The following is a 12,359-nucleotide window of genomic DNA, read 5'->3' as shown; positions in this document are numbered from 1 at the left end:
TTTTATTCTTCATAATAATTGAGATTTTTTCAGTCTTAAAAATAATTCCTATGGATATTGAAGTCTCAACCATAAATATATGATTAAAACTTTTACTGACACTTGACACTTCACTCAATTTCCTTTCTTTAGACTCAACATCTCGACAGTCATGCTCATCTCTTCTTTAATTTTTTACCATCTTTTGGTTTCACTGATTTTACCTACTACCAATCCATTCTATCAACTTGCTTCACCCTTCAAATGTTGCTCTTACTCTTTTCTCCTTGTTTTCCCATCTACCTTCTCCTTTTCCGTTTTCTTATTCCATGGCCAACATGGGTGCCATTAATATTAAAAATATTATTTAAAAAGTGTTGATTCTTATTGACTTCCTAACCCTTTTTATTCTCCCTTAAACCTTTTTCATTATCCTTGATTGACCTTGATCCTGTCCCATTTAAATATAGAAGTAGATTCTGTACCAATATCTTGGTCTGTAGATTGTCATTTTATTTCAAATTTCTCCTCTGAAATGCCTTTGCTCAGGTCCCTGAAAATCAGACCCTTAAAAAAAATCACTTACATTATTTCCTTCACCTAACTTGTTCCTCTTCCTCCTCTTTCCTGATTTCTATAACAAAATATAAAAGTAGGAACCACTTAAAATTCCAAGGAGAAAAATTATTCGTATCCCTTGGAATGCTACATGGAACAGTTCAATGTACTAGTCTTTCCCTAAGGATCACTGAATATTGGAACTAGAAGGAACCACAAAGATCATGAAATAAAATACTTCATAAATAAGAGTTTGAGGCACAGAGCTAAAAGGACTTACGAGGTAGAAGCAGAAGGATTGGCACTTCAATATTCTGATTTTTAATTGGTGTTTTTTCCATCATACCTTACTCCTTCAGACTTTTTTAATCTTTGTTTTTATATAATGACAGAATAAACAAGAAGTCTCTCTCATTCCACACATCTAGTGACATATTCCTAAAATCAGTCACAAGAACCTCCATAGTCTGTATAACTCTATATGCTAAACCATTGTTAACATTTATTATATAAGATTAAATTGCTGAGCTGATTCTCAACCCAAGAACTAGTTCCTGCTTGGCCAAAGTTAGGTGCTAAATTAATGTTTGTCGACTGGCTGACTGTAATTGGTTGACCATTACACTATAACTGCCATTTCTGTGGTGTTCTCAGTGTTCCCCTGGGGGGGTCTACAAGAGGAGAGGAGATAATCAATTGTTGGGGATTCAATTTAGTAATCCAATAAGCATGCATTAAAGTGCCTAGTAGGTGCATTCTATATAAAGGATTATTTTCAGGCATGCATTGAGTAAAATAACCTTCTCCAGTCTATAAACTAATTAAATATATCCTTCCATGGCCAACATGGGTGCCATTAATATTAAAAATATTATTTAAAAAGTGTTGATTCTTTACTTAGTTACCTAAAAGCAGCCTGGTGATAGTTTCCCTCAGTTTCCACAACTGTATAATGGGGATAATAATATCACCTATTTTCCAGGATTATTGTGAGAATCAAATGAGGTAACATTCACAAAGGGTTGTCATATAATAGAATAAAAGGTACTTTACAATATTTTTCCTTTTTATCTACTTATTAAATTTAACATATTTAGCAATATCCACTAGAAAGAGAAAAAAAATTTAATGAAACAATTGTCTGATTTATTCCTTGCCATTCAAGGCTTTCCTATAAACCCCTGTGAAAGCATATTTTTTTCTAGGTATGCCCCAAAGATTCAGATTCACAAAAGTCAGGGCCCTAATCGCTGCAGGACTTTGAGAATAAAGTGAACTACTATGCCTACTTAAAAGTTGACTTGGAGGGGGCAGCTAGGTGGCCCAGTGGATAAAGCACTGGCCTTGGAGTCAGGAGTACCCAGGTTCAAATCCGATCTCAGACACTTAATAATTACCTAGCTGTGTGGCCTTGGGCAAGCCACTTAACACCATTTGCCTTGCAAAAAAAAAACCCTAAAAAAAAGTTGACTTGGCTTCCCCTTCAACACTTTAATTGAAAACAGATGTGTATGAGAGGAGAAAAGGAGTTGAGGCAAGAATCCATTTAAATCTCTCTCATAGAATATATATATATATATATATATATATATATATATATATATATATATACACACACACACACACACACACACACACACATATATATATATATATATATATATATATATATATATATATATATATAAAATTTACTCTGAAAGTTTTGGGAACTTAGTATCTTTGGGAACTGGGGATAGTGACAGCAAGGCAGAGCATTAACAAAACCAGGAAGAATTGCTGCAAGAGAAGGAAGGAACAAATGATGAGCCTGTATCTTATCTCAGAGATTCTGATTCAGAGACAAGGTCCACCTTGCTTTCCTTGGCAGGAGAAATCTGGTTTGCATTAAGATCTAATGATATCATCCACAAAGCCATCCACCCAAATGGACACAGGTTAAGAATAAAGGATTAGCACACACCAAAGTTAATTGCAAACACTATTTTTAGGATGCTCAAAATTAGTGAGTCAGCATGAGATTCAGCAGCATTGGAAACTCCCCAAGAATGTATGGTCTTCCCAATCAATTAGTATGATATAAATTTATGATCTTTTTCAGTCCCTAAGTGGACCTCTAATTCTTAAATCAATGATTGTCTCCTTTCACTTTCTCTATACTTTTCCTGATTCTATAGACTTGATTAGTCTCTTCATTTATGCATTTTCTTTTTTTTTAATTTTCATACATTTGTGCATGCATATTTCCAAGTTACAAAATTTCCCTCCACTTTTCCTTCCCACCCCCACCCCCTCAGTAGGGAACAGTCAGGTTAGCATTTTACATACATATTTTGTTAAACATATTTACAAATTAATAATTTTTGGCATAAGGAATTAGGATTAAGGAAAAGAGATACATAAAAGATACTTTTTATAAAGTGTTCATCAGATTCGGTAGGAGTGTTTTATTTTTTCTGTGTATTTGTTAAGTTTTGTTTTGTTTCCTCTGGTATACAGTCCATAACCAATCTAATAATCTAATAATAATCTTAGCTCTCTGGACTGTCAAGAGGAGTTGCATCCTTCAAGACTGTTCATCTTATAATATTGTTGATGTGTACATTATTCTCTTGACTCTACTCCCTTTGCTCAGCATCAGATCCTGTAAGTCGTTCCATACTTCTCTAGAGTCTATTTATGGTTTTTTTATATAACCACAATATTCCATAGCATTCATGTACCATAATTTGTTTAGTCATTCCCCAATTGATGGGCATCCCCTCAATTTCCAATTCTTTGCCACTACAAAAAGAGCTGCTATGAATATTTTAGAATATGTAGGACTTTTCCCATTTTTTTACAATTTCTTCTGAATATAGTCCTAGAATGGGAATTGCTGGGTCAAAGGGTATGAATAGCTTTATTGTTCTTTGGGCATAGTTCCATATTGCTGTCCAGAAAGGTTGGATCTGTTCACAACTCCACCAGCAATGCATCAATGTCCCAATCCTCTCACAACCTCTCCAACATTGATCATTTCCCCTTTTTCTCATCTGGGCTACTCTAATAGGTGTGAGGTGATATCTGATTGTTTTTGTTTCAATTTGCATTTCTCTAATCAATAATGATTTGGAGCATTTTTTTCATATGATTATATATAGCTTTAATGATTTCATTTGAAAAGTGTCTGTTCATATCCTTTGACCATTTTTCAACTGGGGGAATGACTTGGAAACCTTATAAATTTGATGCAATTCTCTATATATTTTAGAAATGAGATGTTTATCAGAACTCCTGATTGTGAAGATTGTTTCCCAGCTTTCTGCTTTTATTCTAATTCTGGCAGCCTTGATTTTATTAGAGCAAAACCTTTTTTAATTTAATATAGTCAAAATCATTCATTTTGTAGTTTATAATGTGCTCTAATTCTTGTTTGGTCATAAATTTATCCCTTTTCCATATATCAGATAGAGTATTTTTAGTGCTCTAATTTATCAATGGTATTGCTCTTTATGGCTAAACCCTGTACCCATTTTGACGTTATGTTGGTATAGGGTGTGAGATGTGAATCTCTGCCTAGTTTTTGCCATATTATTTTATAGTTTCCCCAATAATTTTCATCAAATAGTGAATTCTTATCCCAAGAGGCTGATGTCTTTGGGTCTGTCAAGTAGTAGATTGTTGTAGTCATTTACTGTAGTTTCTTTTGAATCTATCCTAATGCACTGATCCTTTATTTTTTTAACCAGTATTAGGCAGTTTTAAGGACTGCTGCTTTATAGTATGGTTTTGGATCTGGTAGAGCTAGGCCACCTTCCTTTACATTTTGTTTTCATCAGTTCCCTTGCTATTCTTGCCCTTTTGTTGCTCCAGATGAATTTTGTTATGATTTTTTCTAGCTCAATGAAGTAGTTATTTGGTAGTTTTGATTGGTATACTGAAAAAGTAATTTAATTTGGGTAGAATTGTCATTTATATTATATTAACTTGACCTAACCATGAGCATTTGACATTTTTCCAGTTATTTAGATCTGACTTTATTTGGATGAGGAGAGCTTTATAATTGTGTTCATACAGTTTCTGAGTTCATCTTGGAGGTAGATTCCCAAGTATTTAACATTGTCTACAGTTATTTTAAATGGAATTTCTCTTTCTCTATCTTGATCTTGGGCTTTGTTGTTCATATACAGAAATGCTGATGATTTATGTGAGTTTATTTTATATCCTGCTACTGTGCTGAATTTGTTAATTGTTTCAAGGAGTTTTTTAGATGATTTTCTTGGGTTCTCTAGGTATACAATTATATCATCTGCAAAGAGTGAAAGTTTTGCTTCCTTGCCAATTCTGATTCCTTCAATGTCTTTTCTTCTCTTATTGCTACAGCTAGCATTTACAATACTATATTGAATAGTAGTGTTGATAATGGGCATCGTTGTTTCACCCCTGAATTTACTGGAAATGCTCTGAGTTTATTTTTACTACATATAATATTTATTGATGGTTTTAGATTGATACTAGTTATTATTTTAAAGAAAACTCCATTTATCCCTAAACTTTCTAGGGTTTTTATCAAAGGCTTCTTCAGCATCTATTGAGATAATCATATTATTTCTATTCGTTTTACTATGGATATGTGTTTTCCTAATGTTGAACCATCCCTGCCCACCTGGTATAAATCCAACCTGATCACAGTATACTATCCTGGCAATAATTTGCTATAGTTTCATTGCTAAAATTTTATTTAAGATTTTTGCATCAATATTCATTAGGGAGATTGGTCTATAATTTTCTTTGTCTGCTTTAGTTCTTCCTGATTTAGGTATCAGCACCATACTGATGTCATTAAAGGGAATTTAGCAGAACTCCTTCCTCTTCTATTTTTTTTAAATAGTTTACATAGGATAGGAATTAACTGTTCCTTAAATGTTTGGTAGAATTCACGTGTAAAGCCATCTGGACCTTGAGACTTTTTCTTAGGGAATTTATTGATGGTCTTTTCAATTACTTTTTTCTGAAATGGGCTTAAGCAATTTATTTTGTCTTCTGTTAATCTGGGAAGTTTGTATTTTTGTAAATATTCCTCCATTTCACTCAAGTTGTCCAATTTATTATTGGTCATTTACACATTTTTCAAGATAGGGCTCTCCTTTTGGAAATTGTCATGTATTAATCTCCCCAACCATCTCTTTATTCCTCCTCACCCTCACCCAAAGAATCTTTTTAACCTTCTTTTAATGAATCGAAGAATTAAGAAAGATCTTAGAGGGGGCAGCTAGGTGGTACAGTGAATAGAGCACTGGCCTTGGAGTCAGGAGTACCTGGGTTCAAATCCGACCTCAGACACTTAATAATTACCTAGCAGTGTGGCCTTGAGCAAGTCACTTAACCCCACTGCCTTGAAAAATCTAAAAAAAAAAAGAAAGATCTTAGAAATTGAACTTGGCTTCTTTGAATTCAGAATTCTTTCCATATATCCTAGTCCAACCTTCCAACTCATGCAGGAATCAATTCTACAATATCTCCTATGTGGGAACTTCTCACTACTGAACTGCTTTTAAATGTCCATTTTTTTTTATTTTTCCAATTAATAAAATTTTACTTTTTACTTCCACCTCTATTAAAAAGAAAGCAAAATGAGACCCTTTCCCCCAAGATGGCGCCAAAGGCCAAGAAGGAAGCTGTCGCCCCCCCAAGACAGAAGCCAAGGCCAAGGCCTTGAAGGCCAAGAAGGCAGTGTTGAAGGGCATCCACAGCCACAAGAAGAAGAAGATCCGAACCTCGCCCACCTTCCGGAGACCCAAAACGCTGAGGCTTCGCAGGCAGCCAAAATACCTGCGGAAAAGTGCCCCTCAGAGAAACAAGCTTGATCACTATGCCATCATTAAGTTCCCTCTTAAGACCCCACGGAGTCTGCTATGAAAAAGATTGAGGATAACAACACCCTGGTCTTCATCGTGGACATCAAGGCCAACAAACACCAAATCAAGCAGGCCGTAAAGAAGCTGTATGACATTGATGTGGCCAAGGTCAACACACTGATCCGGCCTGATGGAGAGAAGAAGGCCTACGTCCAGCTTGCCCCAAACTATGATGCTTTAGATGTTGCCAATAAGATTGGAATCATCTAAACTGTCCGGCTGCCCTGCTTCTTCCCCCACAATAAAAAAGTTTTCCAGGAAAAAAAAAAAGCAAAATGAAATTTTTGTAACCCATATGCATAGTCAAACATAACAACTCCACACATTGACCATGTCCAAAAAATGCCTCAGTCTGTTCTCTGAGTCTATCAATTACAATCATAAAGTGGAAAGCATCCTTCATCATTAATCATCTAAAATCATCATTGATCAACATATTGCTCAGAGTTCTAAAAGTCAATTGAAGTTTTTTGTCCTTTCATTGTTGTCAGCATTGTAAGTAATACTTTCTTGTTCTGCTCATTGTATTCGGCATCAGTTTACACCAATTCTCTCTAAAACCATTCCTTTTATATTTATTAGAGTATAATAATATTCTATTGTTGTATCATAATTTATTTAGCCACTCATTATTTGGACAAACCCTCATTTTTCCATCTTTTTGCCACTATAAAAACAATGTCTACAAATATTTTATCATTATCACAAATACAACATAAATCATCATTATAAACTACTATATTTTCCTCTTTCTTTAATCTCTTTGGGATATAAACAAAAGTTGTGACATTTTGGGTTACATGGTGACCTTAATCCTGGTGGCTGATAATATAGAGTCACTGGAGTTTATTGCGCAGGGGAGAGAGAGAGAAATGGGGGGGGGGGGGATAAAAAAAAACAATCAAAATAGGCCATACTCATGATGATGAAAATCTGTACCAGAGTAGAGACACTGTGAGTAGAAAGGAAGGGACATATAAGGAAGATGCTGTATGGGTGGAAATAAAAACAGATTGAATGTGAAGAATGAGTATGAGGGAGGAGTTGAGAATTAAAGCTTTTAGCAAAAACTGTTTCCCCCTAATCACTTACTCCCAAAGACTGTGTTAATGAGAAACTTGACACTGCTTGGAATCATGGCATTATATAACTTAAAGATTATTTGGGGATCATCTAAACTGACCTATCTTTGTGTGGAAAAGAAAACTGAGAATCAGAGTTTTTCAAATTCACCCAGCTCAGTGGTGCCATAGCCAGCACCAATTTGGAGACCTTCTGAATCTAGTACTCTTTCCAATATAGGTTTCCTATTACTTGATGTTAGAAATCAAAATGATAAATCTGAATGTCTGAACTGTTGATCAATCAATAAGTGTTTAAGTAGCTACTATACCTACCAGCCCTTTGCTAGGTACTGGGATTCAAAGACAAAAAAATGAAATGGGGTATTTTCTTCCCTCAAAAATCTTCCTTCATATTTCCAAGGGCTTTATTACATTTAGCATTGTTGTTTAGTCATTCAGTCATGGCCAATTCTTTGTGATTTTATGGACCACAGCACACCAATATTGTCCATGGGACTTTCTTGGGAGAGATTCTAGAGTACTTTGCCATTTCTCCTTCTTCAACTCATTTTACAGAAGAAGAAACTGAGGCAAACAGATGTCAAATGACTTGTCCAAGATCACATAGCCAATAAATGTATGAGGCCAGATCTGAACTCAGGTCTTCCTGACTCCAAGTCCAGCACTTTATCCCCTGAACCACACTATAGTTAGCTGCACTCCATCTAAGCAAAGCTTGTTATACAGTTTGTGAATTAATCATATTTCTTACTATCTCCTTTGGATACATTTAGTAGTATAGATCTAGAAAATAGACGCTGGGTTAGGGGTCATGGGTACAGAAACGGAAAGCTGTTCCCTTACTCCTGAAATCCAAGTTGATAATGTCCAGTGACTCACAGAATCTGAGCCTATTTGAGATATGTAATATAATTCTGGGACTCAGGAATGTAAAACAGTTTGAACACTTCAATGCGAGTAGCCCTCACAAAGATCTTTCTTGATCCTCATTATGATTCCTCTAATTTTACAGTTGAGGAAACTGAGTCAAATAGAAGTTAAGTGAGTTTCCCAAGATCATATTAAGTGTCTGAGGCTAAATTTGAATTTAGGTGTTCGTGTCTAGTACTTGATCCACTGCCACCCTAGCTGCCTGTCTAACCTACAGAACAGAAAATTTAGGAGATCTGTGATAACTGCCTTCAAACTGTGACTGGTGACCCCAGGGCGCTGAAAGGATCTGGACTCAGAAGAAGCAAGTTTGAGCCAGGGGGACAGGGCTAACCCCAATATTGTCTCTGTTTATCTTTGATTCTACCCCAAAATAAAACACCAAGGAAGTCTTTAAACTAGTTTAGGTCAGCTCATGTCTAGGATTTCCTCATATGTGGATAATAGCATCTCCCTTAAAGGTACAAAATGGATATGATTATGACACAGCATTTTATTTCCTCCACCACATAAAAATTCATAAGCTTCAAAGTATTCCTAGATGCATAGGAAATAAAGGAAACATAAAATACTCAAAAGGCTAATGATACTCCAACACTTTAGGATACTGTTGGGAAAAAATACTCCCCATTCATTTTGGCCCTACATCATTTGAGCAATACACCACAATAGGAAGAGGTTTTGACAAGGTACAGATCTCTTTATCCCAAATGGCCCTCATTGAAATAAGGCAGTCCTGGGGTGACTAGGTGTGCAGTGGATTAAGCACCAGCCCTGGAGTCAGGAGTATGGAGTACCTGAGTTCAAATCTGATCTCAGACACTTAATAATTACCTAGCTGTGTGGCCTTGGACAAGCCACTTAACCCCGTTTGCCTTGCAAAAACCTTAAAAGAAAAAAGGCAATCCTTTTACATTTCCCTAATTAGCTGACTCTTCCATTCACTATATCAGCATTTCCTTTTCATCTGTCCTCAAACTTGCCATGGCAGCCCCATCCCATACCCTCTCCACTGAGAATCTCGCCTCATTATTTTACTGAAAAAAAATTGAGACTGGGGGAGCACAGTGGATAGAGTCCCAGCACTGATGTCAGGAGGGCCTGAGTTGAAATCTGGCCTCAGACACTTAATAATTGCCTAACTGTGTGACTTTGGGCAAGTCACTCAATCCCATTGGCCCAAATAAATAAAACAAATTGAGGCTATTTGCAAAGAGCTTCCTATCTTCCCTCTTCATCTCACATCACTCAAATGCCTTCTTCCACTAAATCCTCTTTTAACCTGTCTCACATGAAGAGACAAAATACCCTTCTTCCCATCAAGACAAATCTCTGCAATGCACAATGATTCAATTATATCCCATCTTCTCCAGCAGATTACCTTCTCTATGATCTCTAGTCTCACTTATATTTGATCTCTCTCCCTATCTGCATTTCTACTGCCTACAAATACGTACATGTCTCCACACCCCCATAGTCAAGAAGTTTTCATTTGACTCATCCATTTCAGAAAGAACAAAGGAAGGGAGGAAGGAAGGAAGGAAGGGAGGAAGGAAGGAAGGAAGGAAGGAAGGAAGGAAGGAAGGAAGGAAGGAAGGAAAAAAGAAGGGAGGGAGGAAGAGAGGAAAGGAAGGAAGGGAGGGAGGGAGGAAGGAAGGAAGGAAGGAAAGAAAGAAAGAAGGGAGGGAGGAAGAGAGGAAAGGAAAAAGGAAGGAAGGAAGGAAGGGAGGAAGGAAGGGACACTCAACTTAAATTTTACAATCTGGCTTATTGTTTCCCCAACATTAAGCTTACAATGCTATTATACCAACTATGGTTCCTATCCAAAATGATATATTAATATTTATAGCTCATCTTTTGAAGGCACTTTAAAGTTTACATAGTGTTTTCCTCACAAAGTCCTTCCCAGAGGTATATTGTACAAGTATTAAATATATCTCACAGATAAGGAAGCAGTATCTACCATACTTCAATCAACGCAATTCAATTCAATTCAAATAATGTTATGCACTTACTATTTACAGGGCACTGTGCTAACTAGGCATGGTAGTAGGCTCTGCCTCCACTGCGTACTTCACATCCTAGCTGTGCTTCCTCCTCATTCTCTAGGATATCCTCCCCAAAACCCACCCTCTTTACCTCCTACAAGTCACTGACACAACCTATCAAAACTAACCCACCTTCTAGAACTAGGTCTTTGCTCCACATCCATGTAAGCTGATCCTAGGGTAAATAGAGATTCATTTCAAACACTAGGGGATGGTGCCAGAGAAGGAAGGGGATTGGGTGGGGAAGAGGAAGAGGGTGGGAACTCGAGCTCTGCAAATCCTGCCCACCCCTGAAGTGCCTGGAGGGTTGAGCCTCAGTCCTTCATCATGCTCCCACCCCCTCATCAGGGGAGGAGTCTTTCAGATGCAGTCACTAGTTCGGAGGCAGCACTGCTTCTGCTCTCTCTCCTCTAACTAGGACCCAGGCTTGGGATCTGCCATCTGCTGAGTTAAGGTTCCCACAATCAGCACCACAGCCCCGGACAGCAGCAGCTCCCAAAGAGGAAGCCCAGTCTTGGAGCTCACCGGGTAAGCGACTCGCCATGGGAAAGCTGAGAGGAAAAAAGAGGGGGAGGATTTGGGCAGAAGGATGCTTGGATTTCAAGCTGAAAGGGATCTTGGAGATTATCCAGGCTTCCAATCTGCTAATTTTACAGATGAAGAAACTGAGATCCAGTGAGACCAAATGACCAGTCCAAAAGCACACAAATGGGTTCTCTGAAAATTCAGGGTTTTCCCCCACTATACCACTCAGTTCGGACCCAGGTTTTTCCACTCTCTGTTCTCCAAACTACCCGGAAAGGTAGGGGGATGGGCAGGGAAAAGAGACCAAGAGAGGGGGATGGGAGGGGGAGAGGACAAGTAGGTGACTAGAGATGATATACAGGTCTCACAAGAAAAATGGGGGAATGGGAATATTAGGAGATGGGGAAACAAGATGTGGAGCTGGAGAATCCAGGGATGGTGACAGGTCTGGGAATGAATGCATGAATGGCGGGGTTGAAGGGAAAATGCCTAAATGTGGGGGGTGGGGAGAGAGGATGGTGGAAGAAATTTCTCTTCCCTGAGCTGCTAAGCAACCTCCTCTAATTGTTGCTATAGTCCCACCTCCCCCATCCTCCCAAATTTCTTCTTCTCATCTTTCCCTGTGTTTTCTCTTTCATTGCCCAAGTTCTCCTCCTCTCCATCATACTGGCATCTTCTCTCTCCTTTCTTGCTTCCCAATCTCTGCTCTCAAATCCTCTTCCTCCTCTACAGTAGATTCATATCCCTTTCTATCCTCCATTCCGGACACCCCTTTTCTTTTTCATCCCAAATCCCTCTCCCTCACTCGTCCTTCTTTTCTCTTCATAGTCCCTTTCATTCCTTCATTTGACAGCTTCCCCATCACTTTTTCTCCTACCCACTCTTTTTGGTGGACTCCCAAAATGGGCCCCGCAGCAGACCATTCCATGTTTCTTACCAGACACTGTTTAGGGGTGCAGTCTGGAGCTGGATGGGAGTTCCAGTGTTTGCTTCATTCTTCCTAACATTAACCCCCCCCCAATTCTGCTTACCCTTGCTAGAAAAGGAGGGGTCAGAAGAAAGCATAATCCTTTTTTTCCTTCTGCTCAGGCTCGTTGTGAAAAATTCTCCTGGGAAGTGATTCCTGGAGAATCTAATGCTATTCCCAAAGATCCCCTCAGAAAGGAAATAGTGCTCTGCAGTTTTTGAAGAGAAGGTAGGGATTGTATAAATTTTATGAGACTTAAGACAGATTTTCTGTTAAGCTAAAATCCTTGTTGCCTGAATTTCTTCCTTAAAATAACTAAATAGGAAAGGAGTCTGGAAAACGTGGGCATAACATCTAAGGTGTAGGT

The 12,359-nt window shown here is 37.9% G+C and overlaps 1 pseudogene; it reads left to right on the top strand.

The window, feature by feature from the left end:
- The first annotated feature begins 6,172 nt into the window (after positions 1-6,172).
- On the top strand, positions 6,173-6,687 carry LOC141523037 (large ribosomal subunit protein uL23-like; annotated as a pseudogene).
- Positions 6,688-12,359: the final 5,672 nt, after the last annotated feature.

Source organism: Macrotis lagotis, chromosome 4 (assembly GCF_037893015.1).
Source record: "Macrotis lagotis isolate mMagLag1 chromosome 4, bilby.v1.9.chrom.fasta, whole genome shotgun sequence".
Taxonomy (NCBI): Eukaryota; Metazoa; Chordata; class Mammalia; order Peramelemorphia; family Peramelidae; genus Macrotis; species Macrotis lagotis.
The sequence above is the reverse complement of the archived record's forward strand: the minus strand, read 5'-3'. Positions and strand labels throughout refer to the sequence as shown.